General features: G+C 37.6%; 1 protein-coding gene and 1 long non-coding RNA gene across 2 annotated transcripts in view; both read left to right on the top strand.

Moving 5' to 3' along the window:
• The window catches only part of LOC136839374 (protein sickie-like), a 245394-nt gene that overhangs the window by 96787 nt on the left and 125867 nt on the right, over positions 1–22740 (top strand). The window lies entirely within an intron of this gene.
• Positions 15700–18887, top strand: LOC136839376 (uncharacterized). The gene is made up of 2 exons (XR_010853308.1): positions 15700–15762; positions 18753–18887. It is a non-coding gene; the product is annotated as an uncharacterized lncRNA (long non-coding RNA).

Genomic DNA, 22740 nt, shown 5'->3' with positions numbered 1-22740 from the left:
TACGGAACGAAAGATAAGGCAGTGCTTGCTTGCTTGCTTATTCTTATGACTACCGTTGAAAATGAAAGCAGTAAAGGAGAGGGCCGAGATAGCAAGCCCTGTCTAAGAACGTTACGTACTGTCCTGAATCTCGAACCAAGGTACCTTCATTCTGCATAATTATACAAGGACCGGTGCCGAGAGAAACTGGCCCAGGGCTGTGCGACGCCAAGTCTTAAAGTGGACCTCAGTACCCATAGACTGTATTGGTTACACAAAAAATAGATAAATGAATATGAATTGATTTTTCTATCCATTGATTTTTCTTAATACTGTGTCCTTTTAATAAATTGAATGAATTTAAACTGTATATGATAAAAGAGAGATTGTTCCGCTTAACTGTAACGCGTCTGCAAATTGAAGACAATTGAAGACCCTGTATTTATGTTCAATTGGCGAATCCCAGTAGTTCATTTGTGAACTAAACCCCCTTACTTCTTGCTTGTAGGTTTCCTACGTCGAATGTGCAATCGGGGACAAGTTTGTCTGTGATGGAACATATATAGTTACAATGAAGTTGCTTCGAGTAGGACTCTCTCTCTCTCTCTCTCTCTCTCTCTCTCTCTCTCTCTCTCTCTCTCTCTCTCTCTCTCTCTCTCTCTCTCTCTCTCCTTCCAGCTGTTGATCATTAACCATAATACTTTCGACCAGAATTTGTATATCGTGCCGTACACGGTCACATTTGCATTTAATGAAAATTTTCGTCATATCCACTATATTATAGGAGAGGAAACAATTGTGTCTTCTCGTGTCGTTATTAGCAGTAGAATGAATTAAGTCTCAGAACCAGGAACTAATTATATTTGTCAGACACGTTACAACAGGAGTGAATGGGGATATTTAGCTCTTTGACGCCATTTAATTGCAGCAATGCTTTAAGAATCTAAAAATGAATTCAATTGACTTCTCTTTCTGTTCTAATAGTTTAAACAGGTAATAGAATTAGATTGTCACGAATTATGTGTACGTAATCTATATTGAAGGTTAAAAATTTACTACCAGAGAGAAGAAAAATGTTGGTTTTGCTTTTCCTTGATAACATTACCTATCATGCAATCTCATGGCGTTGCAATGGAACAGAGCAGAGAGTTGTAACAGGAAAGGGAATAAACAAACTCGAGATTTTGGGCTTAGAGCTGGATCATCTACGTAAACAATCGAACGCTTTTCAAATGATGCCGAGGAACACTTCATGTATAATCTGAAAAGAAAATTTATATCATCACCATGCAGAAGAACGCACAGCATTCGCTTAGTACGAGAGAGTGAAAGGAGATTTTGACTTCGCACTTGGCATCCTGAGGGTTATTATCTATGGTAGTTAGCTGCGATAATCGTCGCATTTCTCCTTCCCATTTCTTGTCATCTCGCAGCTACTGTTATTAGCCGGAGGGGACTGCTCATCTCCTTTCTTTATTCAGCTGGTATAGAAAATGACGTCGGTTTTATTGCCTTCTTCTTATTATCTCTTATGCAAGTAGTTGAACAAAGATTTCTAGCTCCCTTGAAACGCGATTACGGGATTTATTAGTAGTTTTTACAATCCATTTTATGTAAGAGGTGCAGACAAAGATGTTCAGTGCTTGTAAGATGTCTCTGGGCTTCATTTTTTTTAAATAACTTGAGCAAAGGTTAATGTAAGAGATTATTCTTCAACCTGATCTTTTATCTGTCACCCAGGTTACTTAGAAATATGTTCTTCTCTGCCTGAGCATTTAAGATTGTGATCGGGAATGTATATAATAAGGTAACTTTGCTTTATAAATCAAAATCTCTGTCTGGTGAATTTTTTATGGTAATGTAGTTAAGGTATATTAGTAAATAATGTTCCTTTTTTTGTGAAGTTAATTCTAGTACAAAACATTGTTGTTTACCAACTTTAACCGTATAAAGCATATCTTATTAAGTATCTCTGACGCAGAACAATGAGATTGTTAGTTTGCTCATTAGATTGACTGAAACAGCAAAATCAAATCGACAGGGGAAAAAAGGTCACAATTTAGAAAGGGCTGACAAAAAATTGCACTGTAGGTTAGAGAGTTATTCCTTAATGAAGGTACGCTAAAGTATCAGTAGTTATTGCCAACTACTGTATTAAAAAGTGAAAACCTCGTCGGAAGGAAAAGCATTCATAAATTATTGCACGATTTCTGTTGCTTATACATGATGATATTAACTTTGCTGACGTTAATAAGAATTATTCTTACTGTATGAGGGAAGGAAGATTTAATATTGAAATTACATACTTACAGCCTGCAAAGCGTCGTTCCGGAAGCCCCTTTCAAGTTTTTCTGGTTTACGTTTCCCTAAACTGATTAATGGAGATTGGCGGAAATTATGTCAATTATAGCGATGGCATATTCAAAGGAATCTAGATATGAGTGAACTGACAATCTGTTTCAGTATTATAAAAGTTTTTTTCCGTGACCAGTAAATTAAAACTTAACACTAGAATGTTTAAAGGCAATCAATGAAGCATTAAAACTAAATACTCTCGAACCTTACCAGAGCAGCAAGAAAACAAAGCTCTAAAATATTTCCCATGCTGACTTAAAGAAAATATATAAAGCCTATAAGCAGCCCTTAAAAAAGAAAGGAGAGCAACCGGAAGTATTGCCAGTAATGCCCAAGAAACTACACTTAAAATGAGACTAATCTCACCCAGCAAATTAACTGTGGGAGGCGCAGCTATATTACCAGCTCTCAATAAAAATCGTCACAAAGCCACAGTAGGCATAAAGTTAAGCAGGTATTGAGTAAAGTTCATGTTTACCTTTATAATGCTTGTATAAATATGTTGTAAACGTGGAGTCGAGTTACTTTTGTCAACCTCTAAGACTGCCACATACCTGCCACTCGAGATATGTGACATGGTTAGGCAAAGGTCTACATCCTTAATTTTTTTCGGAAGTGGTGACCGCACAGTTTTGGCAGCAGCCGCATCCTGTGAAGGTTGGCTGAGCTGTGAGCAACATCTGGCTGTGAGAGCAAGAAAATATGCGATCAAAAACCGAACTCAAATGCTGGGAATATTAACCTGTTTTGACGAGAAGTTTTTGTGGGCCCAAAATACAAACCTGACGATTGTAAGATTGTTTGTGACATTTTTGTTTTCTTACACACACCTTCCGGCGTCTTTGTGTGTGTGTGTGTGTGTGTGTGTGTGTGTGCTTAGTATTGGTCATGCCTTGATTAAGTAGGTAATGATCATTTTTATCCGTGACAATCTTGATATGGCTAAACAATGGCGAGTAGGGTGAAAAATGAGGCGAGAAGAAAAATTGTGAAATTGGGGCTGTGAGGCGGGGGCCGGGGGGAGGTTGATAATCGCAACCGGAAGCGGGTTGATTGGGGCTGGGGTTGGTTGGAGAGCGATGGGAGGAGGGAATGGGAGTTTTTTTTTAGCGAAGACCTGAGGGGGTAGGGGAAGGGGACCCTTCCCACGCTCTTCCCTATCTCCCCTGTTTCTTCAGCACTGTATTTAACTGCTTCCTGAATTTTCTTCGTTTCCTTTGTTGGGATGCTACGAAAAAGTAGGGGAACCAAGAAGCCATCGTGGGTTTTTTCCTCTTTTTTTTTTTTTACAGTAGCAGACTTAATGGTAAAAGAAGATATGCATGCATGTCATTTTGTATTTCATGTGTTTATATCCATATAATTTCATTTTTAGTGTACCGAAGTGACTTAAATGGTTGAACTCAGTGCAATTTAAATAAAAGCGTACATAACTGTTTAACGTAATATATATATATATATATATATATATATATATATATATATATATATATATATATATATATATGTTTGTGTGTTTATATATATTATATATATATATATATATATATATATATATATATATATATATATATATATATATATATATGTATGTATGTATGTATGTATGTATGTATGTATGTATGTATGTATGTATTTGTGTGTGTTACGCTGTTCCCTTAACGGGTTACTCCAAAAAAGAGGAACAAAACGGTCACTGCCACATTCACACCTGAGTTGCTGGTCGTGAATGACCCTTACCATAAAAATTCCACAACATCAGGCTCTTCATACACCCACCTAGAAAGTTCCTCAGAACTGTGTCGAAGCCCGCAAATGCATGTACTGTTCACCTTGCTTGCAGTTTTGTCTTGTTTCAACAGACTCTCTGAGTGTCTTCACAACCTTTTACACACACGCTGCCACATTCCTTGTTTCTCCTCTTGCGTGACTCGCCTCTTCTCTTATATTTACTCAGATGTGCTTACATAAATCCACTTTTTCAACATCTATATTAACATTCATTGCTACATCTTCATGGTTTCCATGTATCCTCTATACCTTACACTTGCTGACATTTACACTCAACTTTCTCCCCATGCAAACAATTTTTCAAAATTGTTTGAAAGTTTCTGCTGTTTCTTTTCACTATCCTCAATCGTGGTTTATCATCTGCGAACGTCAGCCATTACACCCTCCATTCACAACTTAAGTTAAGTATATCTTAGTTTAACCAGACCACTGAGCTGATTGACAGCTCTCCTAGGGCTGGCCCGAAGGATAGATTTATTTTACGTGGCTAGGAACCAATTGGTTACCTAGCAACGGGACCTACAGCTTATTGTGGAATTCGAACCACATTATAGCGAGAAATGAATTTCTATCACCAGAAATAAATTCCTCTTATTCTTCAGTTGGTCGGTCGGAGATTCGAACTCGCGGTCAGCAGAGTGCTAGCTGAGAACGGAACCCACTCGTCCAACGAGGAACTTCTTACTCCATAACTCTGCACACATAAAGATAATGCACATCCAAGTGAAACATAACTCTTCTTCAGCTTAGGCCCTCCTATACATAACAGCAGGCACTACAAATTGTTTTCTGTACCATATATCGCCAGCAACCTCCACATTGACCGCATAAGAGTTTCATCATAAACTCTTTATTGGTCAGTGTGTTTGCCACATTAAGTCTCACTTGATTTTCAGATGTCTGATATAATTTTGATAACAATCACCCTCACTCGTTTCCGAAGCCTCTCAGTTCATCCCCTATCGGCGTTTCTGTTTTGTTTCAATTTCTTAATCTAAATCCTACCGTACACCTGCCATGGTATACTAAGAAATGTTTTGCCCATATAATTATTACGGTCACCTTTACCCTCGTACAGTAGGACAATAATTCTGTTTCTTCACCCTCCTTACGTCCTTAACAATCACTTCCACTTCAGTTTACAAAGTTTTAATGTGGCTTTCAGCTGTGACTCTGTTCTAACTCTCTCAGTCACCTGTCTTCTAAGCACTCACTACATCGCCCCAGAACTGCATTCTCTGTAGACAGCAGTTCTCCATTTGTATCTTTCCCTGGTCGCTGGCATAGTGGTTAGTGCCTTGAGTGCCACTCAGATGTCATGAGTTCGCGCCTCCCCCAGGGCGATGAAAAATCACTGGTTATGTGTCATGATCTGTTACTGCCGCGGTGTGGGGTCTGTGGTGGGAGTTTGAATTCAGCATATTCTTTGGAAGCTTGAATTTCAAGTCAGTGGCCCTGTGGGCTTGTTCCGTATAGGTTTCATCTACTGAATAAAAAAAAATATTAGTGGCGCGTGAAAATGAGAATATGGCAACTGCAAGTTTACGAAATTACTCTAAAAACTCTCATTCGCCACTTGATGCACGGAAGAATAGCTGTACCCAACTGACAGATTTGAATAATTTTGTTTTGCTGATGAGAGTATTTCCTTTATACATCTTTTTGGAAGCAACAACCAAGGCATTCTAAACATTATCAGCAGTGTTGAGAATACGTTTAGAAATGACTTATTACTCTACAATAATTGAAAGATGCCTAATTTGGCATTAACAATTTAATCATGACTTTTTTCAAGAGCGAAAGGGCTCGAGATATTATATACGGCCCACTAGATTTTCATTGTGAAGTTTATTTTAATAGCCTTCTTTGACTAAAACGGATAATTGTTGATTCTACTATTGCTACTACTAAAACAGACGTTTGCGTGGAAAAAATAAAACGCCACGGTGCCTGAAGATTAAAAACGAAACTTGAATAGGAAACAAAGTTTTTTTTTTCGTTGCACCTCGAAAAGGGTCATTTCTTTCCGTATCTGAGATTGGGACTCCATTACTTTATGTTTTTCCTCAGTGACTAGTGTTGGAAAGTGGAAAGAATTAAACATTATTGAAAGATTTAGAACTCAACAAGAACTAGAATGTGCAGAGACAGCAAATCTTAGTGCTGAGCAATACCTACAAAATGTTATCACTGTCTTTCCTGTTCGAGACTCAATTTTTGTAAGGTTTTCGTAAAATTCCACGCAAAACTTATTGCGCATTCATATCGACCAAAAAAATAGAGAAAGCTTGTCGTGGGAGGCACTGAAACTAGACTGAGAATCTAAATAATATCTGACTTGGACCCCCACTAATCAGATAACTGGTAGTATTTAAAATGTGCACAAATTTCAAGGAATTAGCTCATTAACTATTCCGCCCTCCGGCTGGTACTTCCTCACTAATTGTTTACAGCAGTACCTTGTGACTGCTGGTTTGGCTTATAAAAACTACCACAGCCCCATAGTCGTCAGTTTAGTTTACTTGTATCAAAGCATACTTTCACACTGCACTTTATAGTAGTTTTGGTTTCAGTGTGGTAAAGCTATCAGTGGCTAGCGAAAGCTTGCCAAATCTAATTTTTTAACATACTTTCACGCTGCACTTCACAGTAGTTTTGGTTTCAGTGGCTAAAATATAATTTTTTGGACATTGCACATTAAAGCGGGAGAGATGGTTGGCCACCAAACGCGTAAAAATCAAAAATACTTCAGCTGTTAGCGGGTAAAGGACAGATTAAAATGGCACAACGAAGGGAAGGGGATATTCATCGTTAATGCACAGGGTAACCGACCACTTTGAATGACTTACCAACTACTCCTAGGAAAATGGCAGTTTTTAATACTATTGTAATGTGCATGATGAGAAGCTTAAGAACATCCCATAGCACAGAGATCATGAAGCCAACCAGAACATTAAACTGTTGCGTAACAGTCACTACCTCGTAATGAGGAGTTAATGATGTAACTGCTCCATGTACATCACTTGCTACTTCTCAGACTGCTACAGAGAAACCATTATTAGCCTAAGTATTCTGTTGTGCATCACTATCCCGTGATCGGAAATAATGAGTTGGCTGAAGAGGACCGTTGTGCAAGCGGTCGAAAGCTCCCCTGTTTTATCCTTTTTGTATTTTGGAAAAATGCAGTCTCTCATTTACATTATTGTGGCTTTTTACTCATCAGCCTAAGTATTATTGATCACATTGAATGAGAGATTTTACCCCCTCTCTTCTACCACTACAACAGGATTCACAAGGAAAACCGGCTTTTATATTTTTTACCTTTATGGTTGTGGTTGATAAGAAAGCTAACATATTCCGCGAACACACACACAATATATATATGTGTATGTGTATATGTATATGTGTATATATATATATATATATATATATATATATATATATATATATATATATATATACATATACTGTATATAAAACAGCAGTATGTAATCTATGTGCATTGGAATCACGTTTTGAACCCGTGTATTAGTCTATGCATCCTCCATTTCAATCTCCGTTTGAACATCCCTGCGAATTCCTTGAATGGTAGCTACCATTGTGGATACATGTGGTATTATTATTATTATTATTATTATTATTATTATTATTATTATTAATGCTGCTAGGCTGCAACCGTAAAAGGAAAAGCCTGACTCCTGCAAGCCAAATGGTCCCAATAGGATTCATTTTCTCAATTCACCCAGCAAGGAAATTGGACATGAGTCATTCCTGGCTTGGAATTACAGTAAGAAGGTTTTGCGACTTGCATTCCAGCGGTTGACAGGAAATGCATCACAAGGCTGGTATCGATTTTTACGAGGGAAACAAATTTTCCAGGTGATTGCCCTCATTCTTTCTACGTAGTTAGGCCGACTTCTCCTTTGTGGGCGGAGATTATGGTGACACTAACCAGTTTTCCTTGAATTCTGCGTGTATACGGACATTGTAATTAACAAACAGGTAATTGAATTTAGTTTGCTTACATTGGAGATGTTCGGAAATGCCCTGAAGAATGAAACGCCTTTGCTCGTCAGCCACAATAAAAAGCGCTTACTCTTGATAACAGATATTCATAAGATTGATATCATCTCTCTGTTTGATAGGTTGTTTCGGGCATTTAATGGTGTTTGTGAGCGTGCGCAAAGCATAATTCACTCAGTTCGAGATTAGAGGAATTATTAATACACACTAAAGCGGGTCATACTTAATTTAATTATCCTAAAAAATTGTCCTTTATTATTAATTGAAGCACTTTCAGAAATGTGAGTCAGCAGTTTTCTTCATGGAATTCCATACCGTGAAAAAGTGGAAATATAAATTATTTTAGATGTGAATTAGAGACCATACGTTGGTTTATTTATTTATTTATTTATTTTCACCGGTCATCAGAGATGAAAAATAGAGGTTCTCTTTCGTGGGAAAAAATGAGAATTAATCACCCCGTTTGCTGAAGTTCCTTTTTCCAGGTAACAAGACTGGAAATGAATGATGATAACTTTTAGATTTACGAAACAGACCATCCTTATCAGGTGCTAAAACGATTACAGTTAAGAATAAAGTTTATCCGCATCTAATTGTGAGTTGAGTGCTTCGTAACAAATCACATCCTCTCTAATGAGATAATTGTATCCCGAGGGGAGCAACTCGTCAAACCTGTGTGACCGCTTGGCCTATACCTGCATCTTATCCTGTGTGTACCCTTACCTGGACGTCGCTTAATTACCTGGCCTTTCGGTTAAGGGAATCGGACCATCTTCCTCCATAGCTCCCTCTCTTATAATCTCCTTCGTTGATCCAGCGTCGCGTAATTGTTATTTTTATCGTCAATTAAGGCTCGAATTCTTTCAAATGGGCGTTGCCCCTTGTGGCTGTTCTCTGTGGTATTAATTGTTCTTGACGGGGAATTTCATTTTATGGCTGGACCTTAATTTAAAAACTTGTCTGAAACAACTCCTTTCTTCTTTCCCACACGCAAGTGTCTGCGATTTTATACCCGTAATGCTGGGAAAATTCTCTCTCTCTCTCTCTCTCTCTCTCTCTCTCTCTCTCTCTCTCTCTCTCTCTCTCTCTCTCTCTGTGAACGTGTGTGATATACATCCGGTGCTGTGGTCATGTCCTAAAGTCTTCCAAGCCGTGGTCAGCCTTACATCTTTCTGTCGACACTGTTGCTTCTATCGAGTCGCATAAAAATATTCAAGATAACTCTTCAGTTATCAGTTGAAATCGAATGCCGAACACTCAGACGTATTTATGATGAATGTAAAGCACTTCAAGTCCATTTCAGTGCCTACCCTGTCATGAAGAAATAGGATCTCGAATATTTGAGCATAATATACGAGCATGAAGCACACGTCTGTCATGTACTGATAGCTATTAGATTTGACATAAATTGGGTTAACAAAGTCAAGAGCAATGGTAACTGTTTTCCCAAGTCCGGATAACAAGAGATGATAGAATGCCAGATGTAGAATAACGTCTACAGATTTGGTCACTTGTCTCAGATTGAAAGACACTTCACATCGTTAACATGTTTAAAATTCTCTCTCTCTCTCTCTCTCTCTCTCTCTCTCTCTCTCTCTCTCTCTCTCTCTCTCTCTCTCTCTCTCTCTCTCTCTCTCTCAAGGATATAGATCCATAGGCTTGTTTATGTATATATATACAGTATATATATATATATATATATATATATATATATATATATATATATATATATATATATATATATATATATATATATATATATATATATATATATATATATTCATAAATGCACCAGTCTGACGATTGCTTATACCGGTTCCCAGATTTTTTATTCTTGCGTTTACAGTTTTTAATGACTGTAATTGTAATTTTGGAATATCTGGCAATGGCCTTTTTAATGTATATTGTAAATGGAGAAAATGTCATAAAATACAATAATACTCTATATATGCCATGTTGCCCTTTGGGTTTAGCAGGTGGAGTCTCGAGGTCCTGTCATGGATCCTACCCGACTCTCCCTCGTGTGGCCTCCAAACCCTGCCCTCTGGGTAATCCTAACCGATCAACTTTTTCATCTCTTTCATTCGTGGTATCCTTTTCAAATTCTCATTCTGTTTTTGTTTGGTGAATGTAACATTTACTCTTATATATTTCAAAGCTGTTCATTTGTTTTCTTTCTCAGCGCCAACCGCAGCCCCTCCCCCATCTTTCACCTCCTCCCCCGCCTCCCTCCCTTCCCCTCCCATCATCCACATCCCAGGTTTTCCTCCTCCCCGAAATGGTTGAGTACAAACGTTTGCGACCAGGAGGAGGTCGACTGCGAGAGCGGTCGCTCTTCCGTCAGTCCACACCTGAGCGTGTTGGTGTTCGGAGCGCTTTGTATGGGGCCCTACGTAAGGGGACTGTCTCACCTGTGGAAACTGTGCAGTTATTGTTTAATTGGTGTTACGGGGTCTCACTGGCCATGAGTAATCTAGTGACGGTGATTCTCTAGTGATGCTTTTGTTGTGTGTTGAAACTTGACATTATCACAGGAAATGAGTTCATGTTGCTCCCGTTTTAAAAACTCTGTTCAGTATCACTTGCGTTTGATGTTATTAAGAGTCAAGAAAGAAGGTGGAATGTGGAAATAAGCTGTGCTGTATATTTTTACTAATGTTATATGAAAAGAAACTGTTATATGGCGAATTCATGGTTTTAAACCACCTGAGTTCTTGAACGAGATATTTATGAAGTCAGGTGTTAGTGCCAAACTATCTGAAAATCAAGATGAATATCGTAAATTGTTGCATATTGTGTTCCTACTCAAAGAAAGTCAGGATAGTTATAGAGCTGTGGTAGGTGAGTCAGCGCATGACTCACGAGTTGAGAAATGAGGCTTATTTTTCAGTTTGCGTCAAGTGACGCATTCAGAGACGTTGTCCATTAACTAATAGTAGAGCAGATTTTCTTACTCCAACCGTTTTATATCCTTAAAATAAAAGAATCTTTTATGATAAACGTTGCTGCCCCAATGTTGTTGTTTTTATGTTAACTTTTTATGGCAATTTTATTCAGCGCGTGACTGGTCTATTTAGAATGTCAAGTTATGTGCTTTGACTGTTGTAACTTTTCGAACTTTAGAATAACTCGTACATGTAGCTAGTGAACGAGATGTCAACACCTGGCTTGGCATGTGTTCTGGAACCATATGTTTGTAGTTGTTATGTGAGGTTTGTGTTGCGTGATTTTGTTTTCTGGCCCATTTAAGCTAAAGAAGAAATATTTATCTTAAGCACTCTTGTACATGTTCTGTCAAAAATAACGATAATATTCTTGTAAATTTGCATTTTCTTCCTACTTATGGTAAAATTTTGAGATTATTTTGCTACACGCTTTCTTGTTCAAGATTTTGTGTCAAATAATGCTGTTGACATAGTCGGATGTTTATATGAAAAAATTAGGATACCAAAGTCTCTCGTTCAAAACTTTCATCATAGATGCGCTCGTACATTTATATACTTAATGTGAGAGACCTATATACACAGGCATACGGTGTGAAGCTTTATTGGTTGTCAGTTCAATTCAAGGTCAAATTCTTATCCTTGGGATTGGCTGGGTACTGACGTTTGAAAGACCTTCTGTTTCTCATTTATGATTATCCTCTTTGTCTTCATACGATTAGTATTGTTGACTCAGTGGATTTGCGTCGAAAGAAAATGATATAACAGTTATAATAATTCTTAATCAGAGCTATTATTTATATACATTATATGTTACGATATATATTATATATATACTATATACTGTATATGTCATATATATATATATATATATATATATATATATATATATATATATATATATATATATATATATATATATATACATATACATATATATTGTATGTGTGCGTTTTTGTGTATACAAACTGTGTATGAGAGTGGGGCCTCTAGCTAGCTTTTTAAATCCTTTTTGCCATTTAAAAAGTTGACATCACTGCTAGCGTTACTTTTGCAACTTTTTATCATTAATCTTGCTTCGACAAACGAAGAGTCACCCGGACTTGAGTAAACGGGTGACGCCTGGGAAGTACTGTAGAGGCCAGAGGATGTCTACCCAGTAATTACGGCGTTTCTGTTGAGCGGTTGCTTCATTTTCTCGGAATGAGAAATATTTCGTTCTTATACAACGGCTACCAGTCGTAGCTCGAAGCGCGTCAATATGACGTTAACTTAGCGACAGTTTTTTTTTTTTTCTTTGGTAACTCCTCTTAATCCATGATGATATGCTATCGCAAGTCATTTACATATTTTTGGGTGAATATTAAGATATTATTACGTATTTTGATCTCTTTCGCGTTCATTGCCCTCCCGCTTGCTTGCTTGGCCGCCTTCCTGTCTTATCTGCGCTTTCCCCAGTGACCCTGTTATCAGTGCCATCTCGCCAGTTACCTTTGTCTTCCCTTTTCATCCCTGCGCTATCTCTTCCCATGGTTTCTTATCATATGTTTTGTCATTCAAGCACTCTTCTCTGAAGCTCTGAAGCTTCGTTTGACTGTTTTCAAGTGTCTTGTGTCTTTTATATGCCTATTCAGTTTCGTCACTCTGGGGTTCTGATAGTTTTTCGGTGGGAGAGTGGGTTCCGTTCTCAGCTAGCACTCTGCTGGCCGCGAGTTCGAATCTCCGACCGGCCAGTGAAGAATAAGAGGAATTTATTTCTGGTGATGGAAATTCATTTCTCGCTATAATGTGGTTCGGATTCCACAATAAGCTGTAGGTCCCGTTGCTAGGTAACCAATTGGTTCTTAGCCACGTAAAATAAATCTAATCCTTCGGGCCAGCCCTAGGAGAGCTGTTAATCAGCTCAGTGGTCTGGTTAAACTAAGGTATACTTAACTTCCTCCTGTTGATCCTCTTCACTGAAATTTGTCAGATTATCACCTCCCGAGCCCCTTTCGGTTATCGCAGATCTAATCTAATAGAGCTGTTTGAGTTTTTCTTGGGTAATCTGACCGGTCGATTTGTCTGTTTTCTTTTCCTTTTACCCACGTTTTAGTCCCTCAAGCACCCATATCCATGTTTCTTCGGTACTGGTAGTTGCAAAGTTGTCCCCACCATTGACAGTATAATAGAGTATTGATCACAGGGAAGCCGGTATTTAAGTTTGGTCTACGCTTGTATTATTGATATCGATCTGATTGCTGGTTCGAAACAGCACGCAAACTGTCGAATTATGCGGTTATTTTTCCAATGGTAGCACGTGCTTTTTGAATCTTGTTTCTACAGTGTTTGTGTTGTAGATTATTTGATTGGTCTCAACACCTAATAGATTGAGCTGTTTTATCATGGTCAGTTGTATAGCTGTGATATTTCGGCCATTTTTGGAGAAGTTAAAAATTTTTGTGCGATTAGTGTGACGTTTCGTGAGGAAACATATTTTTCTGTAAGCAGCTTAAAGTGAAACTGATATGTACTTGGCCTGCGCAGCGGACATGACTTTTATTTTCGGAGGGCTGGTTTGGTTTCTGTATTAGGGGTTGGACGTTTTGAGCCAGACTGGATACATCAATATCTCGTCTTTGTCTCCAATACACTGTAATGTCAGTTATTGCCATGCAAAAGAATCGCGCAGCATGTATTTCCAAGGTTATCCCTCAGTGTACCTTCCTTTTCCCCTTGCACAATCAGCAGGGTCCTGGAGAAAGGACTACTGTTGTGTGTGAAATATTATTGTTAAAGGAAGCACATTTCATTGTTCTTGAAAAAAAAGTTTCTGCGCAACTATTACTGTAATAAGTGGTGACTTTAAACTTCTAAGTGCATTTCATTGCTTAGACGTGAAGACTGTTTATAGAAGCTTTAATAATATTGCAATACTCTGACTAAATTTGGAGATAGAGTTATTTGTTTCAGTAATATATAGGGAGTCTTGATTTCTACAAAAAATATACAAGAGAGTATGAAATTTAACATGATCCCATCATATAATTCAATGTGTGTTTGTAGATTTCATCCCATAACGAATATAGGGCAGCAAATATTTTACACTATAGCATTCATAATTTGCCCGTGTCTGATTATTGTATATGTACAAGTTCAAGGAAGAATTACTAAGACTTTATTATAATGTTTTATCATGTACGTATTTACTTCATTATATTGTAATGGGGGTTCCTTTTTTACTAGGAAACCCATTGCCTCACTTCTATTGTTACAAGGATTACGGAATCTCTGGCTCCAAAAATTACCCGTTAACGATATGTAGCCAGATTACGGGTATTTTTGGGATGCAGAAAAAGTAAATCGACCACTCCCATGAAAAGCTTTGTCACCTTTTTTTTGTGAAGCGAACTAAAGCTATTTGGCAGGATGTGCCTTTGACTCTAAATGAAGACCCTTTGATTTTCTCGTGATCTAGCGTGAAGGTCGTGTAATTGTGAGCCCTTTTTTGTATATGTGTGTGTGTGTTTTTTTTAAGAGGATACCACCACCGCATTTTATTTATTTCATAGATATTTTGACGTTACTATTCATATTAGGCAACAATAGATTAATCTGTGTTGTTATATTCTTCATTCATTCTATTCGTTATAACCATTACGTTAAGGTTGGAGATATTTTAATAGTTATAATTTAGTCTGAACATGTGATATACCTAACGGAAATTGTGCATGTAAGTCCCAGTGAGAAATGAGTGTTCTAGTTGCCAAACGAGATTTTTTTTTTTTATTAGAGTACTAAGAATTCTCTGCGTGACTTTTCCTAGTTGACAAGGGGGTATGTTTGTTTCTTTGGTCATTTGGTACTCGTTGTTTTAACACTGATTATTTTGTGCCTTCTGTGCCATTATTACTATCGGTTGTCATGTTTGAGTTTCATACCTGTAATAAAAGTGGAGTGACAAAAACTGCAGCAGAGGAAGTAGCCGAAATATGAGTGGCCCGCAGAGTTGCGGTCATGAGCAAGGTAGGGTGGCGTCAGAGCGGTATTGGTCACCGAGCTCTTCCTGGAAGTGTGTTAGCGGGCACGCAATATACTGTACTTAGCTCGTTGGAGAAGAGAGTAGATTCTTTGTTGGGGCATGTTTAGTCATAGTTTGGCGACATTTATTCTCAGCGGAAATAACTTTTGGATTAGATTTGTTTCACTGTATATTTTTTTTTATATTTATTCTTTTATAGTAGTCATATGCCTTTCTATCCCGTTTAGTACATTCTCTCGTTTCCTTTTTGAAGGGTATGAGTAATACATCTAATTCTGGCAACGAAGAAAAGGTCTTTCAGAAAGGAAAAGCCTCCTAAATGTTAGAGGAAAGCGGGACTTCAGCCTACATTCTCTTGCGTCCTTTATATTTAGAATAACATGTGAACTCCTTATTTATAAGTCTCCCACGTATGGTTTCATCTTTCCATAGATAAACCGCATCCTACATAATACCTCAAGTGACGTCGAAGATTCTCCGAGGGTTTTCTGGAGTCGCAAGTGAATCACATCATCCCGCAGGATTTCTCGGGAGAGGACCTCTTGGGCGTTAACTCATTTCTTCGGTTGTTGGTGATGCCTTAGGCTGCTCATATGCATTTACGACTCGAGAAGGGAAGCCCTTGGCTTTCCTCCAGGCCACGGCGACATGGTACTCGTTTGTTGTGCACAGTTTAGTTTTGTGTGTGTGTGTGTATGTGTGACTTGTGCTTGCTAACTCGTGAGATCTGAGGTGTTGTGCGTTCAGTGCTGGTCAGTCTGACGATTGTTATTACAGCATTATTTTAGTTTCATCTGTGATTTGTATAGTTGTCGATATTTAAGAGTTAATATCTCAACGCGTACTTTTAGCAGACATTACATTTGATTTGTCGTGAACTAGAAGTAGACTTTTTTTCGCAGTGTTTACTTTTTGAGTGAAAAGAACGTTTTACCTTTATGGTGGCACAACACCTTCCAGGGCGTTTGCACTATTAGAGGAAACTGTGGCTATTTTAAGGGAACCTTAAGGTCGAAAAATTATAATGTACTTCTCTCCTACAGTGACCAGTATCCTGTGGTGAGATAAGAAGGTAAACTGTCAATCCAAGAAAGATAGCAATTGTTTCTGCCATTTTAGGAGGGCTTGAAATTTGGTAGGGTGCGAACCGTGTATGCGAATCTAAGATATTATTTTTGTCCTGCTCTTCAGTTTTATGTCCCATATGTAAGAAGATTATCTGGTTAAGAGGTCGCTTTTAAGAAAAGGAAAGGTGATGCGAAGTGATAGCGGAATCTTGTTTATGGAAATAGTGTTATAAATGTAATTAAAGTAGTGAATTTTAGTTTGTTTTTATTTTATTGGTTTTAATTCATTTTTATGCTCCTAAATTCTTATGCAGGTGCGCTTATGAGCTTAGTAAGTTTTAGATCTCCAGAAGGAACAGGGAGTAGCAAAAGCGTGTCTTAAGAAACTTGAACTGTAGATCAGATCAATTGGCACTCCTCTTCAGCACAGTCTTTTATGTCTTACAATCTGATGGAGATTTGTGCAACCTTTGGTACGAATTTGTGCAGGACAGCTGTTCAGCGTTTTCCTTTTCTGACAATGTTGAGCTTTATAGATTTGTACTTGATGCCAGGCGCAGGCTTGGACATAAAAATCGTGAGTGTTAACGGAAGTGTCACGACGAATATAGTAGACATGAACTTTTGAATTGAAAATTAATTGTAGAACTCGAAAGATAAAGATGAACGTGATTAAGAGATCCCGCTCTCGTTACTTATACGGAAGGTCATGCTCATGAAGGCAATGCCGAGAATGGCGAGTGGCCGTATTTGGGATGAGTAAATGTATGCGTTATAAGGCATCCATACTACTCATCCTTTCCCCCCTGTGCGTCCCTGCCTACCTAACCTTATTCATCCGATCGCGTGATTCTCCAGCACCTTTCTTGCCTTAAATAGAGATGACTGGAACTGCTGCCGATTTCTTTTTGCAACCCGTGGCTTCATCTTCACGTTTACCATGTGTTGGGAGGTAGCTTCGCGCAAGGGCTAAAGCGCATTTTATTGTATGTTGGTGGTTTCGTCGGTTTTGGCCTGTTTGTTGGAGCTACCCAATTAGGAGTCATCACCCCTCCCACCACATGCTGAGAGGGGAAAATATGATCTCGAGCTATTTATTAAGAGTTTATCTCCCTCCGCTAACTCAGTGATGTTAGGGTCAGAAAATATGGACACATTTTGTTACTTCATGTTCTTGGGGCGTCCCCATTGATGATTATTGAATCATTTCTAGGGCATGGTTTAAGTAGTTATATCAGTGGTAGATATATATAGCAAGGAGGCAAATTTACAAATTGTGATTGTGGTGTTATTTTATTGCACACTAAGGGTATTTTTCGTTCTTTTCAAGGCTGATTTTGTTTGTGTGAAAATTAAATGCCCAGTACAAAATGTGCGAAGATCAAATGCCTAGTACTGAAGTCTTTTAAAAACAGTTTTGGCCACATCACTGCGGTGAAATTCAGCAGCGCTTTCGATCACTGACCCGTAAAGGCTTTGAACTGCTAATTCATACTACAGTGATTACAACATAAGACTATCAGAGTAATAAGTAGCTTCATTTAGTATGGAATGCAAAGTTGTCCATAGTAATTTGTGTGCGTAATTCGCGCGTGGCCCTTTTCTTTATTTGGGGGTTGTCATAGGGCGGAGAGGTCTTGATCACTTTATTTCCAAGAATGATAAAGGATGCTTATAAATCATGGAAATACTAATGCTTGACTGCCGATACGTCGATTATAGAGGACACAGACACAAAACTTTAACGAGATATTTCAACGTAGACAGCTGTTTTGTCCTCTGTTATAATGACCGAAGACATTTCAAGGTAATGACAGTGCCAAGACGTAGAGGGTGGGTAGTCAAGGATACGATATCCGTTCCTGTTTTTTTATTTTTTTTTTTTTAGCGGTATTCGACTGTGTGAAGCCGTGTGTTTTTTGTAGAGGCTGATCGTCTTGTGTATTGCCCCGATTTTTTTTTTTTTTCATGAACTGAGGAAATTTAGTTGCTGTTTATTAGTCTGGCCATATGTTTACGTTACTGAATTGTATCCTTTTTTAAATCCAATCCACGTAACTTGATTGTACATTGGGATGAGGATATACGGTAGTGATTATTGCATCCATTGTAATGAGCACTTAGAGGAAGTGGCTTAGAGGTTCACTTTAGATTACATCTTACAAAATATCGGGCCTATTATATACCTGGCCTTGATGTTATATTATGTGCTTTTGTACGTGCATTTATTTATTTTTTCTATTTTTGCTTATTTATTTATATTTATTTTTTGCTTATTTATTTATTCATTTATTCATTCATTTATTTTGTGTAGCATCACCACTTCATCTGTCATCGATGCGAATTATATACAGTACACCTTGGCACTATTTCATCTTGGCCGAATTTCTAAGTCTTGATTTTTACGCCTCCCGATGCTTGGGAATATGCAAAAAATAAATGTATAATATAAGAGTAATCCATAGAGTACATGTATCGTAAAATGATTGCAGCATGAGAAACCTCGTTATCTTATTTCGTAAATAGTACTTTATTGAGATTCATTGTTGATTAGATGTTTTATCTGTATTGAAGGAATAAAAAAATACAAAAATGAAAAACATTTAGTTTTCATTTTTAGTGTTTAGTTAGTGCTTGTTGAAAAAAAATTTGTTGACCAACTTGAAGTTTCTGGTTTAAGTATTGGTCTAACATTGAAAAAAAAATAAAGAGTGAACTTAGTACAAGCAAAAAAAAAAAAAAGAAAAAAGACTATGATGCTGGCCCCATTTGCGGGCGGCGCTATGTTGTGAGGGTGAGGGCGTGGACGAGCACCCACCTGGTCTCCGCCTATTAGAAAGATTTCCGGTGGCTTGGCAACGCTGCGCCCGAGTCCGTGAGCCCCCACTCACCCACCATGCCCATCCCCATGCTGAAGACGTTGGGCCATGCCCCAGGTGATCGGAGGAGTGTGGGGGTGGGGCTACAGCCCCCGAGGGTTGTTCCCGAACCTCAGCCTCCGTCCTTGTTGCGGAAGAGCTGGCACGCAGGTAAGCAATAGACGAAGATGGAATTGTTATGGATCTCTCTCTCTCTCTCTCTCTCTCTCTCTCTCTCTCTCTCTCTCTCTCTCTCTCTCTATATATATATATATATATATATATATATATATATATATATATATATATATATATATATATATATATATATATATATTTATTATATTTATATGTGTGTTTGTGAAATTTTTTGTATTTAAAATGCCTCTCTTGTAAGCCTGCGTTTATGATTTCGGGATGTGTATGTGTAAATTTATCAGTATAATTTCTTATGCTTACTGGACATTCAGTATTAAAGCCTTTCACGATTTTTCTCGACCTCTTTGGTGGTTCATTGGCGTGTGGATAAATCTAATTTACTTCACCTTTAGGTGAGTTTATTGGTCATTTTGATAAGACTTCTTTTGTAAGAAATTGAACCTCTGCAGCAGTTCAGAATTAAAGGTCGCTTGTTAAGTGTTTTCATGTGCTTGTTTGGCAGTCTTTGTCATTTATCCTGAAGGGTGGTGCTTAGGACGCTAGGTACTATTTATTTTCCATTTCCTCCCATGGAATTACGTGCTTTCCTCTATCTGTAAATATATTTTTAGGTAATTCATTGTACATGCTACGCTTAGATTCAATGTACATGTTACGCTTTCTTCTCAGAGTTTCAGGAAAAAAGGCCAAGTAGCGGGGAAAAAGTATGCTGCTGTACATTTTTTGCTACGGTACCTTGCTGTAATACTTGTTAATGGATGATTTTTTTTCCGCTGTCAAGACTCGCATCGGGCAGTCAGTCTTCAAGGCGTCATTCTTGGTCGCAAAGGCGGAAGAAACGCGACTGTAATTAAATGAAAAACTTGCTTGGGTTTCCTACAAAAGTTGTTTTTTCGGCCGACCGTCATGTATGACCGCCATAGCATTGCGGTTTTCCTAATCGCGATAGATGGGTCATTTCAGCATTTCGTGACTTCAGAGTGATATAGTCTTAAACGTTATGGATTAGTCTTCGCAGCTTGTTTAGTGACACTTGCTAGGAATTTCGGTTGAGAAAGGAGTTCGGAGTCATGTCTGCACTCCATTATGATTGCTTTAGTTTAATATATTTATGTTGGTTGCATTATTTGATTTGTTTAATGGTATTTTAAACATCATTTCATTATAAAGAACCTGATTAATGAATTGTACAATGTCATGATGGTTTTTTCTGACCAAATAACAGTACCGCGTGCGTGCTTACACTTTATATATATATATATATATATATATATATATATATATATATATATATATATATATATATATATATATATATATATATATATATAAAAGACAAAATCCACGAAAGAAAGAGAAACACCGGAGTGCTGCGAGGCGTTTCACTGGCGTCCTTTACTTAGCAGACTGAAGAAATATAAAAGCTGTAATTTTAACCTTAGCCCTGGCATGTATTATTTAGACCCCTGTATTAGAAAAATGTTCAAGAATGACCTAAAAGATAAAATCACTGACTTAATTACAAATTAGTTACCTTATATATATTTTCTATGTATTCGTATGTTTAGTATAATTTTTTATTTGTAAAATTGTTCATCGTGCAAAAATTGTTATTGTTTACAAAATAAAAGAGAGCATTATTTTTTTGTACTAACATTTTTTGGTGGTCAGTCACCTCCTTGTATAATCTTTTAATTGTCCTGTCCTTGCTTCTGAACGGACGATCCTAATCCTTTGTAAAACCTCTTAAATATTTAACCCTGTCTTGGCATTTCTACTAATTCTTCAATTGTGTTGGATTCCAGGTACATATTTTTTACTTTGTAACCCCCATCTGTCATTTATATGAGCTTTCTTTGTAAACTTACTTTTATATTTCTTCAGTCTGCTAAGTAAAGAACGCCAGTCGAAAGGCCTCGCATCACTCCAGTGTTTCTATTTCCTTCGTGGATTTTGTCTTTATTTATAAATTCATCACGTTCCATATTTTCGTGATTCAGTTATACATTATATTTATATATATATATATATATATATATATATATATATATATATATATATATATATATATATATATATATATATATGAAGGTAATTACTGTTAATGCCACTGAAATATAACTTACCTTGTGTCTACTTGAAACGGTTTTCAGTCGATATAGCTTTTTAAGTTTGCTTATGAATTACACGAGCTGAAGTTTTATCAGTTACATGTTCCCAAATCACTGATGTTAGAAATGCCGTCAGTCTTCATTTTTGGAAAGACTTATTCAAGATGAATGTGTCACTTACTTACTGCTTCTGACGAAGAGTTCTGTGGTTGTCATCTGGGAGAACCAAGACTTTGATTCCCACATATCTTTGCTACTAACTAGGTTACCTTAGTATCATTTTGTTGTATAACAATATTTAATTCATATTGATTTACGTTAATAATGAGTATGTTGTTTGTAACCCGGAACTGTACTTTTTCCATTTTATATTCAAATTCATTTACTACCATCTTGTTTACTTATCGTAATGCCTCTTATGAATCTACCCGAGGGCGTTTGGTTATTCAAATAACGTCATGTGAGTGCGGGTTTGATGTCATAGTTGGATATTGTGAGGGTGGCAGGGTTAAGGCTATAACGTAGCTAAAGAGTGTGATTGACAGAATAACTACCGGGGCCACATAACGGGATGGTTATAACACCCCCTCCCCCCTATGCTCTACCCCTTCCAGGGTCGCTTCCCTTCGCCACGGTACCGCGTTCCATCCACCAACACGCAGTCTCTCTCTCTCTCTCTCTCTCTCTTCCTTCACTTCCCTTCTCTTGCCTGTATCTGTCATTCTCCCTGTCCATTCTCCATCTCTCTGCTGTGCGTGTCAGGGGGAAGGAGATCCGTTTACCCTCCCCCTAAACTACCTTTTCCTTTCCCAGGGATCCGCCATCTCCCCATCTCTTCCCTGTTGCTTTTCATTCGTTCGCACATTTTCCTGTTCGTCCATTTTCTCCGCTGTCGTTGTTGCAAAGCTTTTCATTATCTCTCGTGTGCTCTCCACCTGTTCCTGCCAGTGCTTTCCTCTATCGTTACTGGTGACCCGTGCATTGTCACGCTTCCGCTTCATACAAAGTTGCTGCTCTTTTCCCTATGTGGAAATAGCAGCGGTCAATTGTGGTGGCGTTGATCAGTCTGCAATGGAAAATTCTAGTTGTGTTCCTTCGTAAAATGATGGTTAAGCTAAGTACCCTTTTGAGGTTTAATTATTATTATTATTATTATTATTATTATTATTGGAGAAACAAATCCAAAGTCATGTATGGGTGCAGATATTTAAAAATAAATCTCTACAGAGAACTTTCGGGAATCTGTTCGACTCCCTAGGGCCTAGGTATAAGTTTCCATACATAACTGTGGATTTGTTTCTCTGTTTCAAGACTCATGGTACTATGAGTGTTTTATTATTATTATTATTATTATTATTATTATTATTATTCACATGAATCATTCCTTGCATTACGTCTCTCTTCATATTGTTTTCAGTTACATTTAAAATATCT

This window comes from Macrobrachium rosenbergii, chromosome 6 (assembly GCF_040412425.1).
Source record: "Macrobrachium rosenbergii isolate ZJJX-2024 chromosome 6, ASM4041242v1, whole genome shotgun sequence".
Lineage (NCBI taxonomy): Eukaryota > Metazoa > Arthropoda > Malacostraca > Decapoda > Palaemonidae > Macrobrachium > Macrobrachium rosenbergii.
The sequence above is the reverse complement of the archived record's forward strand: the minus strand, read 5'-3'. Positions and strand labels throughout refer to the sequence as shown.